We start from the raw sequence: 25,300 nt of genomic DNA on the forward strand, positions 1-25,300 counted from the left end.
GCACTGGGCTGCACAGTGAGTTCAAGGCCAGCCTGAATGACACATAGACTCTGACTCAAAAAAGAAAGAAAGAAGGAAAGGAAAAATCCTCCTTCCCCACCTTCCTTCCTGGTTGCCTTAATTCTACCAACATTGAAAATATACATTTAAAGGTAGGGGCTGTGGTGTGAGAAAGAAGAGCTCATTCACTGGCTGTGTGACCCCTGGCAAATGACCTTATCTCTCCATACTTAGTTTTCTGGTCTGTAAAGATAAGGGTCATATAACCTGCCCTATAGACAATCTTCTGGAGGTTAAACTACATGTTAAAACTCCTGGCTCGTAACTAGTGCTCCACAATGGCTGCCCATGACTATCGTTATTAACAGTATTAGAGTTGTTATCATTATTATTGAATCTTTAGTTTTTTCTGCCCTCTGTCCAGCTTTCTCCCCTAACCACCTCCTCTTTGAACAAACACTGCTTCTCTTGGCTTTCAGGCTGGTTTTCTTGCTCTAGATCTGGCAGGAATTCTTTTGTTTATCTTATAAGGATTCTCCCCGCAGTCATGAAGCATGGAAATCCCATAAGGCCTGGTCCAGGCCCTCTGGTTTCCTCATTCTGCCCCGCTGGGCCACACCACACCCACAGCCAGGGTTTCTGAGGTCCTGTCCCCAGAAGGCTCACACATGGACCTCCACTCGGGACTTAGCTCCACTTACCCAGATGAGTTTCTGCTCTCCTTCCAAATGCCTCCCAGGCGCTCAAACCCAACATGTCCAAACTGACTCCATCATCTCTCCGGCAGGGTGGCGGGATGCCAGCTTTATAAGTCAAAAAACTGGCAGTCACCCTTAATCCTTCTCCCCCTCATCTCTTACCTCTCCACCACACCCTCCAGCTTTTACCTATTGTGACCTTGCAGCTCTGATCTGTCTTCTTTTATCTCCCCCATCATGACCACCAAGCAACTGTCATCTCTTGTCTAGATTCTTATGTCACCTTGTTGGTAATACTGCCCATATTCATTCCAGTCCCCCTCCAAATGCTGGTTGCATCACAGGCAGAGAGACTCTGTCAAAATGGAAATCTAATTGCGATTCAGCTCCTTCCTTTTTTGTATTCTACTGCTCAAGTTTTTCAAAAGCTTCTTGCTACTCTTAGAATGAAAGGAAAGTTCTTTAATGGGTCTTGAGGCCGTATGATCTTCTGAGTCATTTGCCTTCCAACTGACCCTTATTATCTTTGCCCCAAGGCTTTGACTTATGCTGTTCCCGCTGCTTGGAATGTTTGTCCCTCTCTCCACCAATGGTGAATCTTTCCTCAGCCTTCAGACGTCACTGCACCAATCACCTTTCAAGAAAGCTCACTCTGACTTCTCTGACAAGGTCAAGTTCCCTACATTCTTTGTCACAGCATTCAGCCCATGGAAGTCTTATTTGTATAACTCACTTATGATCCCTGCCCAACAGTCTATACGCTTCATGAAGGCAGGCACTCTGAGTAATTCTGGCCTATGTTTGTAAGGGAATTAGAGACTCCAAAGAGAAGCTGCTAGAGTTCCTTTTAAAAGTAAGGGCTACAGTAGAAAAAGATTAGGGGCTTTAAGACAGAAACAGAACCAAAAGGTAGTCTAATATTTGTATCTGCAAGTCCTTGCTGTTTAATGAGTTAAAGGGTCAGTCTGCCACAGGGTGCTCTGTCTGCAGGCTCCAGAGACCAGTGACTACTCTGACTGTTTTAGCCACATTGGGTCTGTCCCCATCAACAATCCAGCACTTGGTTACGGCTTGGAATAACCCTCTTGTTGGCCTTTGAGGAACACAGCTTTTGCCCCTGAGCAACTATACTGAACATAAGCTCAACACTACCTAAGCAGGCACTGAAAATTCTATCTTGTACTGACTATCAGAAGAGGAGGAATTGTCATTGCTTGAATTCTTTCCTCCAGCACTTAGAGCTGAGCTGATGTACACAGGATTCCCATTGCATCTATCTTGAGTGTCTGTGTCCTTTAATGCCCACCATGGCCCAGGCTTCTGGTGCTAGAGCTTCAGAAGTTAACCCAGAGTTGGTTTCCAGTGTCCTTTGTCTTAACCGCATCTTGAATTATTCTTACGTTAGCCCACTTTGAACTTTTAATTTTAACTTGCTCTCTCTCAGTACAGCTCAATGTACCCCAAAGCATACTCAACCCTTTTGAGATGTCAGGCATGTTTTAAAGTAAGATAAGTTTTTCCCCTCTCTTCCCTCTATTGAGTGATTTGGGCTTGTCGCTGACCTCTAACTATAACACACTTGAGAAGAATGTTTTGATACAGAGTGAGAACCTCAAGTCATTCTGGGAACTGCTTAATTATATAAACTGAAATCAAAAGAAAGCTGGCAAACCCAGCGGCTACTCATTAATCCCCTCTTGGCATCAGTAGAAAACAAAACAAAAAACCAACTTCCTGGTAAAGTAAGCAAATATGTTTTCTGAGGTAATCAAAGCTTTTAAAAGCCTTATTTCACCTCCTCCTCCCTTAATCTCCCTTGAATGTCTAAAAAGTTACGGTCTTGTGATAGCAAGTAAAATAATGAAATTACGAGAGAGATTAAGTGTCATGGTCATTTAGGTTAAGAATAGTTAATAATGACCTACAGGCTGAAAGGACCATACCATGTATGTGAGATATGCACCGAACGCCACTTTCCCAGAGGACCAACCTTCCTGTCTTTGCAGGGAAGCTAGGCGCCCTGTCCTCTCACGAGGTGTGATGAACAGATAGCTAGAGGCTTCCTCCCAGCAGCACCGCATGTCCTGCCAACTGGATTTGTTTGGACACACATTCTCCATCATTTGTGAGATGTTTATATGTGCAAAGATTCTATCACTTTCAAGTCAATTTCACATGAGTGATCAACAAAAGACTAGACTTGGAACACTGTGTCTTTGATGCACCAGTGACGGCATGAATGATTTCTCCAATGTACCATCTCCTTTTCCCTTTCATGCCCAAATCATCTAACTAATCAATTCAATAAGTCTTTCCGGAGTGCTCAACCCTCAGCTAGGTGCCTGAGAGATATGGAAAATGATACATTCATGGATTTGTTTCCCAAGAACAAGGAATGGATCACGGAGAGCAACAGAATGCAACACAAAATATTATGTCATATATACTAAACTCTCTGGAATTGAATTTAGACTGTGAATCCTTTCCCTCTCCCTCCCCCTCTTCCCCTCCCCATCCCCTCCCTCTCCCCCTCCCCCTCCGCCTCCCGTCTTCTTAGCTCCTGAAGAAAGTGATCATTTGTCAGATAAGCAGGAGATCTAGGGATGGAAGAAGAAGGAAGAGAGGGGAGAGGAAGGCAAAATTAAAATGATTAACATATGACACATACATGACACCAACTCCCCATGGTGAATGTATCCATTATGTATGGTAAACATGGTCTAATAAAAAATAATTTTAAAAAGGGAATGAAAACCAGTTACTCTCCTTCACTATTATACTTTGTGGGTAGACCCAAAAGAAAGATCCAACTGCTTTGGGGAACTTACCTCAATAAAACGTATTTCCCTGGTATTAATTGTTAAGCCACAAAGAAAAACAGAACATACTAAAAAGAAAGACCTTTTTCTCTAACTTAAGACTCATCTGTCAATTCACAGAACACAAGTCTCATCTGAAAAATAAAGATCATTAATAATATAAATTTTCCTATGCAATAACAATAACAATCACCTTAATGATGTTCAAAAAGCCATTCTCACATGATCCTGGCCCTTTTTAAAGGGCCTTCTTCACCTTCTACCTCCCATTGCTGACGGTGCCACTCAAGTGATGACACTGATATGACCTTTCACCAAACTCACAGTTATTACAACCAAATCCTTATAATAATGATCAATTCCATCACCACCAGAATTCTAGGAATTATAAAATGGGATTTCACATGACTGTTTCTTTTTTTAATACAATGCAATGTTTTTATTAATTTTTAAAAAGCTACTTTATTGACTTGTGATTGACATACAAAAAGCTGTGAATATTTCATGTACGGAACTTGATGAATTTGGGGACAAGAATACACCAGTGAAAGCAAACTACCATCTATGCCATCAACACATCTATCACTTCCGAAAGTTTCTCCCACTCTATTATTCGTGTATATGCAGTAGATCACAACAGAAAAAGTACCTCCAGCATAATCCATAGTACAGTAGCACAAACTCTAGGCACTTCACTGCACAGCAGGCGTCTAGAATGCACTCATCTTAGGTAACCAGAACTTCCTTGACAACTCCCTCCCCCACATCCCTAGCAACCATCATTCTAGTCCCTAGAGTTTTGTTTTGTTTTCTTTTGTTTTTTGAGACAAGGTCTTCAGGCTGTAGTCAAGGCTGGGTTTTGAATGCACTATATATCCTAGACTGGTCTTTAACTTGCTGCGATCCTATTGCCTTAGCCTCTCGGGCTCCAGGGCTCTAGGTGCACATGAACAACAGGAGAGTCCCTGCTTTTATGAGTTCAACTATTTTAGTTTTATCATATAAAGTCATGTAATACCTGTCTTTCTGTGTCTGGTTTATTTTGCTTAGCATAATGTCCTCCATTTTCTTATGTATACTATTGCAAATAACAGAATTCCCTTCTTTTTAAAGGCTAAATGGTATTGTATACAGATGTGGCTTTTTCTTATAGTAACTAACAGAGGGTAGAGTTAATCCTACTTTTAGTAAAAGGAGAGATACCTTTTTTTTCTTGGAAGCCCTTATCACAATGACAATTGGCCAAATAGTAAAAATTTCTCAACTCAGTCTGCTGATTGAGATGGTATAAACTTTATTCATGCATGTACATTACTTGTTTCTAATTACTTAAAATTATACTGATTTGACTTAAAGCATTTGGCCCAAATTTAATGTGACCTAAAACTGCACCAAACTGACTCTCATCAAAGCTCAAATAAACATTTCCTGCTTCTGATTAAAGCTGCACTTAACCCAGGGAACAACCACAAGTCACTGCCTTGGTGGCCCCTACGCTTCCATCTGGGTGTGAAAGCCAGAGCAAAAGGAGAAGAGTTTCAGTCCAGTCAATCAGACACTTTCACTCCTACAGGGTTGTCTGTGTCTAATGCAGTTTCTCCCCCACACCATAGTAAGCAGCCCCTGCCAGACACCATGTCACAGGCTGGTCACCAGAGTGGTCTCCTGCCAGGAGAGCAGCAGTGTCCACAGGTAAGCAGGAATGGTGCATTGTTCATTGTATCTTTCAAAACAACAGAATCAAGCGTTTAGATAGGAAACCCACCATGAAAAGCACAGCAGTGCTGTCTGGGAAGACTGTTTTCCTCCATTGCTCTAAGCCCAGGCTGAGCTACTATTTTCCAGATCTTGGCTTTCTCCTGGTTTACTCCATTGGCTGCCTTCTCCATCATTTTTTGTTTGTTTGTTTTTTGTTTTTTGTTTTTTTTTTTTTTGTCTTTTTCCTTTTTATCGGTACCAGGGATCGAACTCACAACTGCCTGCTTACAAGGCAGGTACTTATACCGCTGAGCTAAATCCCCAGCCCCCTTCTCCATCATTTATCACTTGTGAGGTATAGCAAAGGGCTCCTGTCCTATGTCCCCAACTATTCACTTAGACTCCAGGGGTACAGCAAGCCTTCAGTACTTTCCCTTAAGTCTCCTACCCAATGCAGAGTTTTCACGCTCTGTGCTAAGCCTGGGGCCCACCTACAGTCTGGTCTGCCCGGATGGTCAGGAGGATGACATAGGCAAGATTGTCTTTGATGCTATCAAGAAATATTTTAAGTAGGAAGGGAAAAAAATGTGTTTTTCACTGGTGCCCATTTGCACCATTTACCTTTTTGAAGGTAAAATTAAGGAGCTCTGGAAGGTTTCTCACAAGTCTTTTTAACCATATGCCTAAAAATATGCTTTCTCTAACCTCCTTCTCCAGCTCAGCCAAGGTCCACCTGATGGGGTTGCCTGTTACCAAAATCCTCCCCATGAACTCAGGCTGCTCACCTAACCCAGGAAATGGATAGCATCAAACTTGGCCTGCTCCTTACACATGACTTTTTGTGTCCCTACCAGGAAGTAAGTGAACAAAACAGGTCCCCTTCATAATGCCCCTTTCTTATGAATCCTACTGCCTAGTTACAATGCTTGTACAGCTCAGTAAAGAACAGAAAGAGCCTCCAGGATGTCCGACTCTGCTGCTGGAGGTGGGCCCAGATGGAGGTGGACCCCACACAGCACTAACACAGCCAAGAGCCCGCTGGTCCAGAAACTCAGGATCACCTTATCATCATCTGGGTCAACAGAAAAGACATTACCTATCCAGGTCACACTAGATTCTGATTTCCAGGAGGCCAATGTGACAAATACTATTGTAAATAAAGCCTTCAGCCTTGAGTTAGGTCAATCTTGAACCATTTTATCAGTGCTGCTATTGTTGTCTCTATCTTCTTCTTTGCTGGTTTAACTCTGTTTACAAAGAACCCTTGTTACAATGTGTACCATCTATGTTAAAATGGCCAATCAGTTCAGGGAAAACAATCAAGAAAACTTTTTCAGTTTTGCACCTAGACAGGTGACTAACTCTTTACCACTTCTTTTCTAAGAGTATGTAAGTTCTGCCCTAGCACTTTGGGGGGCTGAGGCAGGACTGCCAAATTCAAACAACTTAAAGAGACCCTGTTTCAAAAAGTTATTAACCCTATTTCAAAAGTTATTGTGAGTTTTAAAGACGAGTATCAGAAAACTGACCCCAAATAAAGAAGGCATGTCAGCATTTCTCTTTAACTGTGGAAAACAAATATAAGCCAGTTAGTTGGGGATATTTGGGTTGATGGTGTTAGACAAAGAGAGAGGAAAGGCCGCCCCCTCAGACTTCCCTGGTTGAGTACTACCCAAGTGCTGCTGGGTTCATATGCATGGTTGCCCAAACCAAACAAACCACTTCATGGTAGCAAGAAACAAGAAAGTGTAGGTGACATGCCTACTCTGCTAAATCCTCTTTCATGTTCTGACTGCTTTCACAAAGGTAAAGCTGAGATGTGCTGATTTGGGCAAACTGGCACTTGGAGACAAGACATTAATGAACACATACACCTCAGTCCTCTGAATTCTGAAGGCCAGCCCCCTTCTTTTAAATCTCAAAGGGCCAGGCTGGAGGCTGCACGGATTCTGGAAAGGATTTCCATATGAACTCACTAATACTTTCATCAGATGACAGCATGAACAGGGGTGTGTGGATTTTTAAATTCTTTGATCTACACATTTCCACTTGGGTTTACTCTGAACAGTGTGAGCAGTGTGGTGAGATAAACCTATAAATATTTGGTGTAATAGCACAAGGCCATCTGCAAAGAATTGGTGAATCACTGTGCTGTTGAAAGTGCTGAATCCCAGTACATATTGTTTATTTAAGATATATGAGCACAGACTCAGATCCGCACCATGCAGTCCGCACGAGGTAGGCTCCGATGCTTGCAGAGCAGAACAGAAACAGCCTGTGTTTAATCTGTCCACAAACCTTTTGTTCTCAGCTGCTCGGAAAGGTTGAGATGTAGACACAGCAGGTAAAAGCTGTTGGATAAGGTTGAAGCTCTGAAATGGACTGAAGATCAACAATCCGAATTGGAGGCCAGTCTCTCCCAGTGTAGAAATCCACATGGAGGTCAATCCCTGTCAAAAGTACTTTCCACCAGTGTTTAATTTTTTTCTGACAGTTTTTCTTATCTTCTTCAGCTGCTGGTTCAGACTGCCTGGATTCAAGTCCTAGCTTAGTTACATCCCAGCTGTATGAATTTGGACAAATTCCCTGTCTGTGAACTTGAGGTGTTGGTATTCTCATCTGCACAACTGAGATTCAATAATAGCTACTACATGGGAAATTAAAAGAGATTATCATGATTGCAGGCACCTGGTCCATAAACACAGCTCAGGAAAGTATTGGTTCTAATTTTTTAGGCACTAGCACCCATTCTGTAGCTGCTTATGGCTCAATGATAGACAGATTTCAAATCAGTCAATTCATTTGTATTTCAAAGACCTTTCAAAAACACCATAGTCTAGTCAGAGAAATAAGACACTCCAGTGGAGAGCTCATACCAGGGACTTCTGAAGGGCAGCTCCATGGGGAAGCAGGACTAACATGGGAGAAACATCAAGATGAGCACAGTTTGGGTGTTCCAGGTGCAAAGAACACGAAGCCACAGGGATATATCTTTAAACCTCATAGGATGGGCGGCGCAAACCAGTTCCTTATTGGCCTTTTTCTATTCCCTTAGTAAATTATAACCCAGGGCAAGTGTGAAAATACAATTAACAAGTGAAAATGGTTATCATTCACTGGGCATCCACCAAACATCAACTATGAGCTATCTTTCCACAGATGCTAAACTCTTGAAAGCAGGATCAAGTTCAGGAATAGGTGACTTGCCTAAGTCACAGAGCTAGTTAAGTAGTACAGCCTGAATTTGAGGTCAGGTTGGTCTATTCTAAAGCCCAGCTTGTCTCTAGGACACCAGGGGTCACCCTCAACATCACTCAATAAAGCTCATGTTTTATGTATCCCAAATAAAGATATGTGAGGTGAAGTTTCCAGGGAATATATATGCAAGTCAGCACACTAAGCCTCTGTTTATGTTATTTTTCTACAGGTAATCTTGAATCTCTAGAGAAATCTAAATTTGCTGACAAAGCCAGATAAATGAATTGATTTAAGACAGTGGAGACTGGTTTTCTTAATCATCAAAAACATACGAATGAGTTTTATGCTTTCAACCATAAGCCCTATGGAGGTATGTGTTCTTGTTAATTTCAATGCTTTTCTGTAAAGCATGCACCGGAGAACAAATTCCTTCTTGCAGACATACCCCACAGCTTTCTTTCACACAGGCCCTACCCTTAGTTTTCAGAAACTGCTTTGGAGAACAGGTGGACAACCACAACTCCTAGAGAGATCTCAACCTGTGGGTGCTAAAAGCTTGAGAGGGAAAACACAGAAGAGACTACTGAGCACAAGATTGTCTTGATACCACTTCTCTTCTTTGGAGGGTCTCCACCATCATTGGGGACAAAGCACAAATTGATCAGTGGCACTTTTTCAGCATGTAGAATGCAGAAGAATCAACTGGAAGCTTTTACAACATAGATTCCCAGATTCTACAGCCAAATACTGTGAGTCTGTCAGTGTAGCCTGGCACACGAAGTTCTGCTTTTCTAACAAGCACCCAGCTATTGCAATGCTTCTATCCCGGGGCTCACAGTTGAGACTTTCCTCAGTTGTCAGTAACTTAAATTTCAACCCGTTATCTCAGGACTTCCTATTCGCTGCTTGGGTTTTCTTGTTTAGTATCGCAAGACTCCTTGCTCTTGGTCACCACTGAACCATCTGAGCAACTGATTCAAGCTTCTCTCTGTAAGTTGAACACTTCTGATACTCTTCTTGGTGATGACTACTTAAATGAAGGCAGCCCTTAGAGAATTCTTCTTCTGGATTCACAGAAGTGGCTAAACTACCCCTCTGATGATTAACCCTATTCTGTACATGCACCTATGTCACTGTCTCATATTCTGAAATCAGAGAGGATTATTTAATTTGGTGCTTCTCCTCTACTTTTTCAGCTAGACTTTCTCAGTCCTGAAGAACAAGAATTATGCCTTGCACAACAGTCAATACATAAATAATTACTGGTTAAAACATGTCAATCAATATATGTAATTTAATCTTGGTTCTGCATGGCTAATATCATCTGAATTATCAACGTGGGTGAGCACCATTATTCTAGACACCAGACCCTAACATCTTTCTGAATGCTTTACTGAACCTAACAGTGGGCCTGTTTATAAATTCATAGATTATTCCTTATGTAATTCATCCATACTTATATTCATCATGATCCATGACCTTTCTTTTTTATTAGTTCATGCTTGTATTACATAATAAATGCAAGTTAGGTCTTGCTGTGTTGGGCTGGCTTCCAACTCCAATCCTTCGGCCTTGGCCTCCCAAATGTGAATCTTCTTGTAACAATCCCAAAGGGTCAGGATGTGATTGTATGCTTGCTTATATTCCAGCTACTGGGGAGACAGAGAGGAAGGTTGGAAATTTGAGGCCAGCCCAGGCAACTTAGTGAGACACTGTCTCAAAATAAAATAAAAAGGGCTGAGCATGTAACTCAACACTAGAGCACTTGCCAGACACGTGCAAGGCCCTGGGTTCAATCCCCAATACTGAAAAAAAATCTGTTTTAGTCATATGCCTATCACTGGGACAAAATACCTGATACCGCAACTTAAAGGAGAGATTTATTTGCCTCAGTTTCCAGTAAATTCAGGCCAAAGTCAGCTGGCTCCAAGACAGAAGTGCACAGTAGAAAGGCATGGTGAAGGAAAGCTCGTAGAGTAAGGAGAGAAGGATCCAGGGTCAAGAATACGTGTGTTAGGGTTTAGAAATAAAATGGTCCCCAAAGACTCATGTGATTAGAAGGTGACTGAATTAGGCGGCACTATAGCTGATGCACTACTGGGAATGGGGAGCAGAGCAGGACACTGGTAACATGATTGCAAGTGCTCCCAGGCTCCTATGACTCCCAGGCTCCTTTTTGGCCCTACGCTTCCTTGCTAACATGACCTGAGCAGCTGTCCTCGGCCAGGTCCTGCCAACATTCTGTTTCTGCTTAGAGCCAGCTGACTATGGACCGAACCTCTAAAAAACATGAGCCAAAATAAACCTCTCCTCTTTCAAGTTGTAGGTATCAGGTATTTTGTTCCAGCAAAAAGAACTGAAGCAATACCCTTAGCTCAAGGCCCCCTCGCCCCCGTGTGACTCCTCTCTAACGAGGCTCCTCCTTGTAACAGTACATTCAGCCATGAACTCACCAATGCGCTATCCGTGATGAGTAAAGTACGCCAAGATCCAATTACCTTCTAACAGCTCTGCCTCTGAATACACGAGACCTTCAGGGGACATTTTAGATCTAAACCATAACAAATCCCAAAAGAGGTTTCTACCCACCAATAATGTAAAACTGCAGGAAACCCAGAGTCTCTCATGAAGAATGAAAACAAAAGATTTTTAATTGCCTTCTGACTAATCCCTCAGTTGAGGGCAGAATCGGTAAGACATTACATAAAGTACAATATTACACAATAAATGAGGATTTTCTTGCAATACTGACTTATGAGCAATCCGATGTCAGGAAACTAAACAGGTACTTGGAAAACTGGTTTATTTCCATAACTTACTGTACCCCCACCATACGTCAGATTATTGATTTGCTTAGTTAGGAAGACAGCCAAGCAATTATCATCAAGAAACAGGCTTCCTGAGAAGGCGCAATCCATCCACTTGCACCTCCAGGCTGGGCTCTACACTGCAAGTGCTGGGCACGCCTTTCATGGCTGCTGAGCAATCTTCTGCAGGTATCTGTAAACACCTGCTAGATGCCAGCAGTGTGCCTACATGTGACCTGCTCCTTCTTCATGTTTCTCTCTGAACTTTAAGATATATCTACCTCTGGTACTATATTTGTGGTTTTGTTTTGTGCTATGCAGACTGGACCCAAATCTGAGCACACAGGGAATGTACAAATGAGATGAGAAAGACAGCGAGGCCACAGTACAAAATTCGCTGTCTTAGGATGAAAGGACTCCTGTGCCTCTGCCCCTTACGACGGGACCTACAGATGTCTCAGGCTGTTTCTCATGGCCTCAAATCACTCTTAAGTGATAGTGTTCTCTCATCCACCAAACCATTCGAAACAAATTATTTTGATGAACAAGGATTCAGTAAATGATTCATACCATTCATTTAGCACTCATTCAAATATAACATGATGACATCTTTTTTTTCTTTTTGATGCTCAATTTAACCTCAGCCTCTCACACACTAAACCTATCACTGCCCTATACTCCTAGCCCTTAATATGTGACATCTTGAATAGAAGCAGACTGAAGTTTTATCTTTACACAGAAATGCATTGCTTGGCCAATTAACAGCCAATTCAAATGCATGCCATTCTTAAAAATAATTTAAGAACGTGTATTTTTGAGTATATCAGTAACACCTGTTTCACAAATGAGATAATTAAAATTACTATATTTTTATCATGGTTATTCTCTGCTTGGCAAAAATTTGTTAGCAATTGTGGCTCCTGACCATGCAAAAAAAAATGTCATCTCTTTGAATATACTCCATATAGTTCAATCACTAGTTCCAACTGCCCCAATTAATTTTCTTTTGTTGTGTATCTCTGTTTAGATACAACTCTGCCAACTTGGTTAAAACAGGAGCATGAACGATGATGAGCAATCCAGAGACAGAACTCAGGACAGCATTAACCCTTCTGCTGTCTGTAACCAAGGCCACAGTTCCCACAGACTTACAACCAAAGATTAGCCAGGGACAACAGCTGCCGGTAGACTATAAGCACAGCAAGAAACTCCTTCCCTGTTCTGATTATCCAAATGGAAAATGTATAAAAGATAAAAACAGAACATTCGCATACTCTGTCCCAAGCATTAGAAATAACATTTTTGTAATATTTTTGAACAAAATGTAATGGGTAATGTAAGTTGTTAAATAACTGGACCTCCAGATTCCTCATGTGAATAGATGGTTTCCTGCCCTCTTCCCCTGGAAACTGGAAGCCAAGATGCAACCTATGGCCTTGACCAAGTCAACCCTGCTTATCTATTTCCATTCATAAAGGGGGGGGTGAGGAAAGAAAGTGATGTCAAAATAAATAAAGTGAGGTATGTGGCTTCTATTACTTCAGCGTTTCCTTTACAGTGACTTTAGCCAAGCCAGCACTAAAATAGGAATATTAGCAGAAAGAGAGAAAAAAGCAGATACAACAAAACAAAGGAAAGCAAGTTTATAAATGCTTCCCCCTCACTTGATATTGCAAGGGGCTATCTCGTCATCCCATGGGCCCTAAAGTCCCCTGCATTTCCATGTCCTTCTGCTAGGCCACAACTTGTTACGCCCACACTGTCTCAAGGGAAATGCCAAGACCAAAATGGCAGCTTGGCTTCCCGTGTGTGTTTTTCTCCATGTTTGTGAAACTGCAGTCTTGCAAGGGATGCTGGACTTTCCCAGTGGGTGAATGGGTGATGAGGAGGAAATATAGTCTCAGAAGTCATAGATAAGGGGATGGGGATTTAGCTCAGCGGCATAAGTGCCTGCCTTGCAAGTGTGTGGTCGTGAGTTCGATTCCTGGTACCAGTAAAAAGGAAAAAGAAAAGAAAAAAAAAAGTCATAGATAAGACACAGCTCCACTTAGCCTCATCCATATAAAGCATGAGGGTAATCAGTTTCCCAAGAGACAATGCTATTAGCTAAAGTATCATTCAAGTAGTCCGCTTTATTTTTATATTTGTGTACTTTCCTAGAATCAACAACAGGGCTCAAAGCACCTGTGATCACTTGTGGTTTGGAAATAAAGATATTTTAGGATAACGTTCCCATTGGAAAATATTAAAAACTTCTTTTTCATATACATTTCTGTCCTTGAGGGACATCAGGTCTTGATCTTGACAATAAAACAAAGACCGCTTCAGAAGTGTATCCAATTCTAGAGCAGGAAGGTAAAAAGGATACTGCTGAAATTAAAGAAGTAATTTCTCCAAATTCAGTTATAACAGATCTTATATGATCTGCATGGTCTCCACACACAAATATTTCCTGGCCATTCCAATAGGAAGAACAGCAAATCTTACACCAAAATGGGCTTGCTGTTATCCTGACTCTGAAGGTTAACTGGACAGAAGAGAAAGTGACTCTTCATTGGTAGAAATAGAGAAGGTCTTTTCAAGAAGTGACATCTTCAGTCTTTTCTTGGGGAATAGATTATTTCAAGAGAATTTGAGAAATTATGGCAAATCCAAGCTACTTTTTTTCAAGAAGTGACATCTTCAATCTTTTCTTGGGGAATAGATTATTTCAAGAGAATTAGAGAAATTATGGCAAATCCAAGCTACTGTTTCTCATTGAGATTGTTGGAGAACTGCAGTTACTATAGATCAATCCCCTCCCCCTAGAATAGTACCTAAAGTGCATTCTTTCAAAACATAGAACTTCAAAAGCATATCTCCTTTTTCTCTGTCTTTTTTTTTTTTTTTTTTTTCATTTTTATCGGTACCGGGGATCGAACTCACGACTGCCTGCTTCCAAGGCAGGCGCTTATGCCACTGAGCTAAATCCCCAGCCCTCTTTTTCTCTGTCTTAATAGTTGCCTTTATTTTTAGCATTCCTAGGGTTGTAACCTAAGGTCCCAGGCATGCTAGGCAAGTGCTTTACCACTGAGCTACATACCCCTGATCAATAGCCAGCTTTTAGCTTTAAATGAACCAGGAGTTATGTCACTACCCTACTCCTCTACTACTTCACCTGAATAAAAATAGCTTGGAGAATTAATATCATATACTTCATAATCCTAGCTTTTAAGTATGGCAAAATTTAAGTAGTTTAAAAGATTAAGAATGTATAAGGGTCATATCATTTAAAAACACGATCTTACATTTAGAAAGTCAACGCTTTCTCTTTCATCTGTGTTCACAAATGAAGCCCAAAATCTGCAGACAGCTGAAGCTCACTATGAGCAACAGCACCCCACACCCGTAGGCGACAGGGACTGGGTCCATAGGCCAGCAATTTAGGCCACAGAGAGACACAAGCAAGCGTAAAATCACAGCTTCTGTCTATATTAAAAAGCCAAAAGAGAAAGCCCAAGAGAGTTATCAAAAGTTCTGTAAATGTTACTGTCTTCTGTACCAACTCATCAGTTTTAGACCAATGATGCATTTTCTGATTCTCACAGTTCACCAAAAGAGAAGTCGTCCTCAGAAAATGTCTCTTGTTTTTCCCTAATTCTTTTTTCTACCTAATCCAGAAAACAGCATTCAGCAGGACTTTGCCTCCAGTGCAGGCTGCTGCTGATAATCCGACCCCTTGAGCTATGATTTCAACATTAGTTGCTCAAAAAGATCTTTCTACTATCACTGAATATCATTTATTAAAAAAACCATCATGCAAGGAAATCTGACTATTCTGGGTTGTCAATTAGTCAGTATTGAGAAATGTATCAGTAACTGAATACATGTCACCTTCATTTGTAATGAAGTGACTTCAGTTGCTAAACAAATAAGACTACATATATTTAGGGAAGTTAATCATTTTCATAGATCACAAAACATAATTAGACAATGAAGGATTTGAGGACTACAGCCCCAGACAGTCCACAATTTGGGAGGTCAGAAAGGAACTGGTATCCCAGTAATAAATGTTCCCCCTTGCCCCCAGGTTATTTAATAGTCTATATTTTTAATGAGTTCAATAAGAAAATGCTACTGTAACGTAGGCAGAAGTACTAAGCTAATTAGTACTGTTACTGAAGAAGGAAATGGAATTGAGTCTCTGTCCAACTAAACACTTTGCAAATCCTTTCCTGACCCTTTCCAAATGGTCACAGTTGCTGAACTCTCTGTTCTGGGAGCGCGCTTCACTTCCACTTTCACATTCTTGGGGACATACTTTTCAGAGCCTCAAATAGCTCTTTCCAAAGATGAGTTCTCTCCTCACCAAGTGGGTTCTCCAGGGTCCAGGTCTCCAAGACTGGTGTTTGAGCTCTCAAATTGAGGGAAATTGAGAAACTATTGAACTGTTTGCATCTTACAAGTAAAAAAAAAATCAAGTAGAATGTCTTTTTTTAAAGGAAAGACAGCTCTGATTCTGACTTTTTGTCTTTTTTTTCCTGTTCAACTTTAGGATCTTACATATAAAAGCAAGTATGCCACAACGCTGAAAATAGGAGCAGTTACAAAGTTTCTCCTCCCAAAAAGTCACACATTTGCTCACCTAGACACATCTAAAGCATTTTAGGTATTTAGTCTCTTGTTCCTGGCCTTGGATAGACCAAACATAATAACTAGTTACAGTTTTATCTCTGTTGACCCACTTAGCTCTGCCTTTCCAAATATCTTCGCCCTCTAGTGGCAGAAGTAGTTCACTACAAGCTACGGAATAATTTGATGGTAGAGCGAAAACATGAGCTACTTTCGCCACTTTTTTTTTCCTTTGCAGTCTCTAAGAATTCATTTAGTAAAGTGAGAGACCTGATTGAATAAAATAATTGCATCATATTTTTAAGAGTAGGAAAGAGTACATTGATAAGTTATCTTCTATCTTTAATTCTGACTTAAAAGAATATGAGTGGTCGGGCTGGGAAGGTAGTGTCCTAAGAGCACATGAGTAGCATGCACAACTCTGGGTTCAGCTCTCAGCTTTTCACCTCAAAAACTGTTAAATATACGAAGACTATAGGAGGGCAAGAGGGCCAGATGGGCTGGGCAATTTAACAAAAAAAGAAAACACTGCAGGGAATCCCAGGCATCACTCTGTTCAACTTCATCATTTACCTTTTAGTCCTCTACTCTGTGTCCAGTCCATAAATCCCAGCAGGACATTCCTGGCACATGGGATTTCTCGTGGCTCCCAGGAGAATGATATACATGAAAAAGGCTAAGTAGATGGAGCGAGATGTACCTGCCCAGGAAACTCCCCCAGGGAGAACCTGTCACTGGGTCATACACCTAGTCCTGGTGTCAGACTGCGTTCCTGAAAGTCCAAGACCTCGTTATGGGAAAGGGAGTGGGAACCACTGCCTAGCTTGCTCATTCCCATAGGCCCAGTACCTGACATAAGCACTCTGTACCTAGCAAGAAGTACTAATGATGCCCGAGTGACCGTGAGATATGGAAAGAGGGCTCAGGAAGGCAAGCACCCTGCTCATCTCAGGGCACTGATTGCCAGACCCATTTCCCCCCCACAACTGGAAGCATGGCTGAAATTCTAGTTCATGAATGCTTACAGACTGAGGAGGCACTTTGGGGACCAGGCACCCCTTTCGTAATTTTAGATCATGAACTTCTTGGCCAGAGCTCTGTTACCACACCGGGGAAGGAACCAGGGGTCTTAGGCATGCTAGCCAAGTGCTCTGCCACTGAGCCACACCGTAGCGCACTCCAAGATCCACTTTAAGCAAAGACTCCATGACTAAAACTGCCTGGAACCATGGCTCTACACTCCGTCTCTGCACAGTAGCAGCGAACCTGGAGACACCTCCTGCTCTGAACCAGAGACACCCAAACTAACAGACCTGGCGTGGGAAGAGAGATAGAATGGACAGGCTAGCATTAAACAAAACATAACTCTGACTACAAGATTCACAGGACAGACAGGGTGTTTCCTTGGGGCCCTGGGATGAACATACAGATGCAGATAGCAACAGGGAGCGTGAGGTTGTCTCTGAGCATGCGCAGCTCTCCCGGGGCCCCATTTCCAGGGGTGCTCAGAGGTCCTTGAGGGAAAGCAGGCTTTAGGTGGGAGTGCAAGTGGGCACTGCTTGCCTTCTGTTCTTGCCCATTACCCGCTGGGTTTGGTGACTATGGGGGCTGTCATGGCCCGAGCACTTACTTAATCCTGCACTGTGCCCACACCAAGACCTATGACGGCAGGTATCACGAAGCTGTGGGTTGGACTGTTCCTCCAGCAGTGTAGGCTGTTCTGCCAGCCAGGCAGTGGCCATGGAAGGTAAGGGCTGTCTGACCTCATAGAGAGGGACTGCACGTGAACTTGGCACCTCAGACACTCTTGTTAACTTCAGGTGAATGTGCATTCTTAAAAGGACGTACTAGACACAGTGCGTGACTCTTCACCCAACTTTCAAGTGATTCAGAGCCAAAAACATGTTCAGATGTTCTTTAATATAATCCAGAATAATTCAAATTCAATTTATTCACTGTGCATTTTTCCTTTAGTCTTTAAAAAGTTTATTTTACTTGGCTTTAATTTATACCATATATATGGTAAAGATGCTAACACATGGTCTTGAGCAGAAAACAATTAAAGTGTCAAAATAGCACTTAATCTTTCAAATGTCCAACATTTCTTCAATTTCAGTTTATTTCAAAGATAATTCAAATGCTGTCTTAAATGAGCAAATTATACATTGCAAGTCAACAGCCAAGACCAAACAAAGGCTTTTCAGGTTGCTGAACCACAGAGGGAATAACCAAAATGGTGAACTGACTCTTAAATTTGTGTGGAACTACCAGCAAAAATCATTAAGGCCGATGACTTTGCAGATGGCACTTTGTGAATCCAACTGTGCAAACAGAACGGAGAAGCCCAGGTATGACCTATCCTGCACTGACACCCTTGCCACAATTTTGTCAGCTGAAACAATTCTCATTTCCCTTTGCCTACAGCCTGCCTCCAAGCTGAACTTAGGGAATTTAAAATGCAATCCTTTGGACTTCTTTGGTTGAAGTTTGATCAAGTAAATACTCAGCATCCTAAACAATGAACTGGTTCCTCTGGAAACATTTCATTCCACTCGTACATGACGAGCATCTGGACCCCAGCCAGTCCTGATCCAGGTTTTCTGAGGGCCAGTGGGCTCAACCAGGTGATCTTTCATCTGACTTACCATGGACCACTTAGCCTGGGACACTGGTGTCCTCTGGAAAGAGAAGGGTAATATCTGCTGAAGTTGCAAACCCTGGCCTGACCTCCAACCTGTCTAGATCATGTCACCTAACAGGAACTGAACTAGATGATCCCTCAGCTTCCTTCCAGCCTGACCACAAAGTCATGAAGAAAGGCTGAATGTACCTATTACTTTGCTATTGCCAATCAGAAAGTGAGGGCAGAGTAAAAAGGACTGGGCAATGAGGCAACTCATTGGTTCGATATCATGTTGCTTTGTTTGTTTGTTGTTCTGCCTGGTCCTAGGGCTTGAACCCAGGGTCTTCACACTAAGCTGCATTCCCAGCCTTTTTTATTTCTTTGAGACAGAGTCTTGCTAAGTTGCCCAGGTGAGATTTGAACTTCAACCCTCTTGCCTCAGCCTCCCGAGCCCACTGGGCTGAATTTTCTTTGTCATCAGACATGAGTGCCCTTTTGCCTTTCCTGTGTTTTAGCTAGAGAAAGAAAAAATCACCAGGTAATCCAAACAGTGATACTTACACTCAGATCTTTTCACAAATGGTTGCTTATCAGGTCCTCATGCATCTCGTAAGGGCCATAAATAACTATATCCTGATCCTTACTTTTTGATAGGAACAAATTGAACTCCTATAGTCCTGAGTAAAAACACAGACTCAAACAAAGCACAGGGGCATACAATAATTCAGCAAAACAGGAAAACAATTTGTTTTCTTATTCTAAGCCTTACCCACTAATGCTTTATATAAATAATTTTATAAAATATGAAGTTCTGAATTGGAGGGATCTTGGTGGGAAAATGCCTATATTTTGCAGACATGGGGCCATGATAGCTCCCATTCCACACAGCCCTGGAGATGAGTGACTTTTGTGGCAGAAGTGATGCTACCTGATCCTCTAGGCTACCATAGAAGGCAATGAAGTTTCCATACTGGTCAGCAGAATACTCTGTGTCTCTCTCTTTTCAATACAGTGTCTTGTCATATTGCCCAGGCTGGCCTCGAACTACTGGGCTCCAGTGATTTCCCTGCTGGAGTCTCTCTGGTAGCTGGAATACAGGTATAATACCAGGCTGGAATTGTCTCTTTTGAAAATATCAGCTATCATTTAAGTGGTCTCACTACTCTGAGGCCATCAGGCTGCAAGGAAGCCCAAGTCATGGTCACACAGGGACGGATGCATAGTTGGACCCTAGCTGCTTCTGTATTCTTTGATTTACTATATGATAGTGGCCACACGGAAGCCTGAGCCATGGCCAGCATGCTGGGCCTTTGGATTTGGGGGCGATTCTTTCTGCCGTCTCAGTCCCCCCCATCAGAGAAGGAATCTTTCCACTTACTTTATACACTCGGATTTTCTCATTACTATTAGAAGCATGGATCTCATTACTTAAAAAAATTTTAAAGCTATCTTTAAGAAGGAGAAAACATAGTTTCACCCCTGCCACCACTTTCCGAAGGATGGTGTGATGACAAGATCTAACTCCAGGTTTAACTGGAGGTAGCCAGTATTTGGAGATTAAGAAAGTGTTACTTGTAAGGCAGAAGAAGGCTCTAAATGAACAGACTTAGAAAGGACCTAAATTCTGGAAACACAAATTCATTAACTGTTGTCAAATTTTGTCTTAATGAACTACCAATGAGAAAGGAAAGATGAAAGGATTTGGGGAAAGAACCATGTTAGCAGATGATATATAGGAGAAGATACACAATCCCAAATGCGAGGCATTACGTGCTCAGCTCACAGCATGGGGGTTATGTGAGGTGGACAGAGCCTCTGTTTTCTGGGCCCGTATCTGAAGACAAGCACACTCAGAAGACAGCAATCTGAAAGTGACACCCTCGAAGGAGGTCTATGAGGGAAAAGGTGCCAGTGAATTAATAATGAAGATTAAGATAACATTAATTATTATTTCCAAGTAGGATAACAGGGAACATGACTGAGTTCTCACCAACTTCACCTACCTAATTTACTCCTAAACAACGAGTTCTCATTTAAAAGCAAAGCAAAACAAAAAAACCTAAAGCCTAACATTACAAAGTGTGCTGGTGGCAAAGACAGGACTTAAGCTCAGGAAGAGGTCTCCTGAGCCTTGTTCTTGTGACCACAGGTGAACAGATGTAAAACTGGACTAGAAGTGCAGGACCAGGCCAAGGCTGGAGAGCACAGAAAGCCAAAGCCAATGGTGGCATAAGAATTTCCTCTTCCTGTAGCTGTGCAAAAGAATTGATAGCTCCAGAAAGGAGCCTCCTATTACAGAAACCACAGAAGCTGGAGAACCAGCTGTGGAAGAATTTTGGCTTCCACTGAAAGTGAACTAAAGGCCTCCAAGAGACATGTGCACATCCTGGGATTCTGTGCCTCGTGAAACTGCAGGGGTTCTGAAATCTGGCATGCATTGTCCTAAGGACTAGAAACTTCTTGTCTTCCTGTAATCATTCTCTGCCTACTACTTTATACCCATGGATACACACTCTTAGTGGGCACAGGCTGAGTCAGCACACAACAGAAGGAAAACATTTGATAAAGGCTCAGGAAACTTACCTTGCGGTGTAACTACGAATGAATCATTAATGTCCCTGTGCTTCGGTTTCCTCAATTATCAAACTAGGGTGATAAGAAGTGGTATGGGGTGTGGTGGGTGGCTAAGGGGTCCCTGATGCCTTGACTAGCTGCAAATCACCAAACCATTTCTGGCCTCGATTACCTCAATGTAAATCAGGAGTAATAACAATATCCACCTTTTAGAGCTGTTGTGCAAACTCAAAAGAGTTAATAATTCATAAAGTGCTTGCAACAGAACCTATCATTTAGCAAGCATAAAACAAGTGAGTTAAAGTGAAGACAATTATAATTATTCTTTTATCTCACCAGGAGTTCGCAAGTGACAGAAAGCTACGCACAGAACTACTGCGAAATAAGAAATACAGTAACTGGTTTTGCTGGTGGATATATATAAAAACAGTATGGAGGTTCCTCAAAAAAATTAAAAATAGAATTTTAATGTCATTGAATACATACAGCAAGGAATTAATTCAATTTGAATTTCATTGCTGGACATATGCCACCAAAAATCTCAAAGTGAGGTCTCAAAGAGTTCTTTATATATCCATATTCACAGGAGCATCATTCGCAATACCTAAAATGTGGAAACAAACCACACACTCACTAACAGAAGAACAGATCAGCAAGATGTGGTTTATCCCTACAATGAAATATTATTCAGCTTTAAAATGGAAAGAAATTCTGACATCTGTACAACATGGATGAACCTTGAGGATATTATGTTAAAAGGTGGGGGGGCGGTCACACAAAGGCATATTGCACAGCGTTATTTACATGAGGTATTTAACACAGTCAAACACACAGCCACCAGCAGGGCAGTGGTGACTGTCAGGAGGTGGGTGAGGGGTGTAGGTGGGGGGGGGACAGATGGAGAGCTATTGTATGATAGGTATAGAGTTTCAGTTTTACAAGATGGAAAGACCTTTGGAGACGGACGGTGGTGACAAACGTCCAATGTCAGAAATGTGATAATACCAATGAAATGTTCTCCTGAACATGGTTAAAACGGGAAAGAAGGAAGTCCAGCCAGCTCCCCCGGGGACCTTTGTTGAAAGTCGCTGTTTCCTCACCAAGCGCTCTTGCCACTCTGGTAGAAAATCAATGACCGTAAATGTACAGGTTCCTTCTGGACTTTCAACTCTGTTGCACTGACCCATATGCCCAATCTTTATGCCAGTACCACATTGCTTTGATGACTGTACTTTATAAGCTAGTTTTGAAATCAGGAAGTTTAAGTCCTCCCATTTAGTTCTTAACTTTTGAGGCTTCTTTGGCTATTCTGAGTCCTTTGCATTTCTGTAAAAATATTAAGAGCATCTTGTTAATTTGTGATGAGAAGCCAGCCAGCTAGGATTTTCATAGGGATTGTGTTGAACAACACAATCAATTTGGGGATAGTAATTGCCATTTCAATAACATTGACTGTTCTAATGCATGAACATGGACTCTTTCTCCATCTACTTAGGTTTTTTAAATTTTCCTTTGAAATATTTTGTACCAGGGATTGAACTCACAACCTTGTGCTTGCTAGGAGGGCGCTGTGCCACGTTTTGCATATTTTAGTAAGCAAGGCTTCTACGTCCTTTGTTAAATTGGTTCCTGAGCCTTGAAATATTTTTGATGTCACTGTGAATGTAACTGTTCTCTTAATTTTCACTTCAGGGTTGTTCCCAGCTAATCCGCAAATGGAACTGACTTTAATGTATCAATTTTGAGTTCCGTGTATCTTCCATGGGGTCAGGATGGAAATGAGAGGAGGTGAGCAGTAGGTCACTGAGAAGCAAGCCTTCATGGGACCCTGGCCAAGGCTGATGGCACAGATACTTCTGCTCATGTAGGGTATTTGGAAAGACCAGGAGTAGATGTCCCACGCCCTCTATAAAAGAACAAAGTTTTGACAAAAAGAAAGGAAGTGGGAGATATATCCAAGATGTATCAGCTAGCTCCTAAGCCACTTCTAGGACATGATTGAAAAAAAAAGAAAAAAAAAAATCAAAGATCTATAAAGGTATGTTCTTTCCAAGCCATGGGTAGCAGTGCCCTAAAACTGTCCCCGGTTACCTCTGGTACCACATTAAGGAGCCATATGGGGGAACAAGAGGGAAAGGGAAGGGAAACAACCCTTCCTCCTTTCCAACCCACAGGGTCACACCCAGTATTTTATAATCCATGCAGTTCCCGAGGGAGGGGCAAGGTGAGACCAGAGGGATAAGGCTGGCATGAAAGCCCAAAGACTAGAAATGATGTTTTCCTCCACGGCAACCCACATGGTATAAACCCATTAAACTACAAGGCGATTACAGAAATCAGACACCTTCTACCAAGCGGCACACTGGAGCCAGGGTGTGCCACGGCACAGGCATGCAGGGACACTGGGCAAATAAACCCTCCGACAGCTTCTCACGACCCAGGGATTAGCACAAGACTGTTTACTTACATTTCATAAACTCCACAGTTACAAAGGGCTCAAGAAATTAACATGCTGCAGCCCTGGTAGCAGTATCTCGGCCAAGCTTTCCTGCCTCGGCCCTTCTCTTGTGAAAAGTAAACATGATTTAAGGGAAATGACTTCTCAGATCTGGCAAGGTGCACTACAGGCCTGGAGTGCAGCTCCACCACTCCAAGGATGAGAGGCCAATGGAGGCGATGTCACTAACTCTGCAAGGGCACGGAGTCACCCCTTCTGGAAGGGAGGCCTCTTCACCCTCCAATTTTTGTGTTGGTCATGAGGATGATAATTCCGGAATCTCTTGAGGGACCCAGCAGGGCCACCCCTGGATTGGAATCCTAAACAGAAGGAGCTGTGTGGTCTTTGTCCCTAGTGCATCATGGTCAACTATATAGTTTATAATATCATCAAGAGCTAAGACGATATGGAGCAGGAGGAGCTGGGTCAGAGGACACTCATGCCACATGTTTTAGAGCAGGTAGAACTTAGCAAGTTCATAGTGGAGAAGCAGAGTAAAGCCCCCAACACTGGAGATCCCTACAGCCAAAGGGAAAGCAGAGGCACCTCCCACAGCAGGTCAGAGGTATCCTCCTGACCGCAGCACTTCAAACCAGTCAGCTGCCTAAAGGCTGGACTCTGGTCCAGGCTCACAGTGAATTGCAAACTGTGTGTGCAAAGGGCTTTGTACCAATCTGACACATGCAAGTCCATCTCCTGCTGCCTTATCTCAGGTCACTGAAGTCAACAGAGGCTTAAAGGACCTGTAGGCCCAAGAGAGATTGAGCTATATGCATTTTAGGGAGGAGAGCAAACCCAGTGTCCCATTCATCCAGGGAGCCAGGGGCTTCACTGCCCTCAAAGCCTACATTGCAACTAGTGACTCCAGTGCTTTGTGGCTCCTCAACTGAAACCCTGAGGCCCCAGTTTGTCAAAGGGGGCAAGTGTTGGGGTACATAAAATTCCAGGAAGCACAGGCCTGGACAATCTGTCCCAAGGCAAGTCCAGAGAGAAAATAAGGGCCATGTCTCTTCTTCCTGCCCTTCCAACTCTTAACTCTGAACAGCACAGCTATCCATCAGGGAATCCTAAGAGAGGACCTGGCACTCTAGAGTGCAGAAAAAGTACAGCTAAACAGATCATACAGCTCTTCTGGGTTCCTCTTATGTAGGTCAGATCTTAGGCATCACCGAGAGTCACTACAACTGAGGCCTGCTCAACTACTGCATTCTGAGCTGTGAATGGGCAGAATCTCTTTTCTCTGAGGTGGGGGAAAAAGAGAACAAGGACTACATTGCGTTGGGTCTTGCAGGATGAGCAGAATCTCCCTAAAGAGAGAAGGTTCTGAGCACACCAATTAGTCCCTTTTTAATTCAAAGCCCAGCGCTTTTCTCACTGGTGAGACCCCAGTTCCACCTGACCAGACCTGTATAAGACGTGGCCAAAACTCCCAACCAGAGCCATCCTGGCCATCACTTGCCTTTCCTGGAGAAGGGACATGTGTTAGAACAAAAAAGAATCAAGAACACTTGAACAGATCTTGACACTCAGCACATCTGTCTCTGTGCTGAGACTGTGGACCTTGCGTTGAAAGCCACTGTTTAGTGCAAGGCACTGGCTGAGGAGTACTGGAGGGACATCATAGCCAGCAAACCCCTCCCTGGTCTATGTGGGGAGTGAGTCACCAAAAAAGAGAGATTCATGGGGTTGCAATATAAAATCGACACTTTTCCATTCTATCAATAAACTTTGGGATTTTTCAAAATGCTGTCAAGATAGTCCTGCAAATGAAGATA

The 25,300-nt window shown here is 42.4% G+C and overlaps 1 protein-coding gene across 2 annotated transcripts in view; it reads right to left on the minus strand.

Moving 5' to 3' along the window:
* The window catches only part of Prkce (protein kinase C epsilon), a 463,885-nt gene that overhangs the window by 86,056 nt on the left and 352,529 nt on the right, over positions 1-25,300 (minus strand). The gene's annotated exons all lie outside the window — the stretch shown is intronic.

Source organism: Cavia porcellus, unplaced genomic scaffold (assembly GCF_034190915.1).
Source record: "Cavia porcellus strain 051 isolate PalLab524CR breed Dunkin Hartley unplaced genomic scaffold, mCavPor4.1 scaffold_1, whole genome shotgun sequence".
Classification (NCBI taxonomy): Eukaryota; Metazoa; Chordata; class Mammalia; order Rodentia; family Caviidae; genus Cavia; species Cavia porcellus.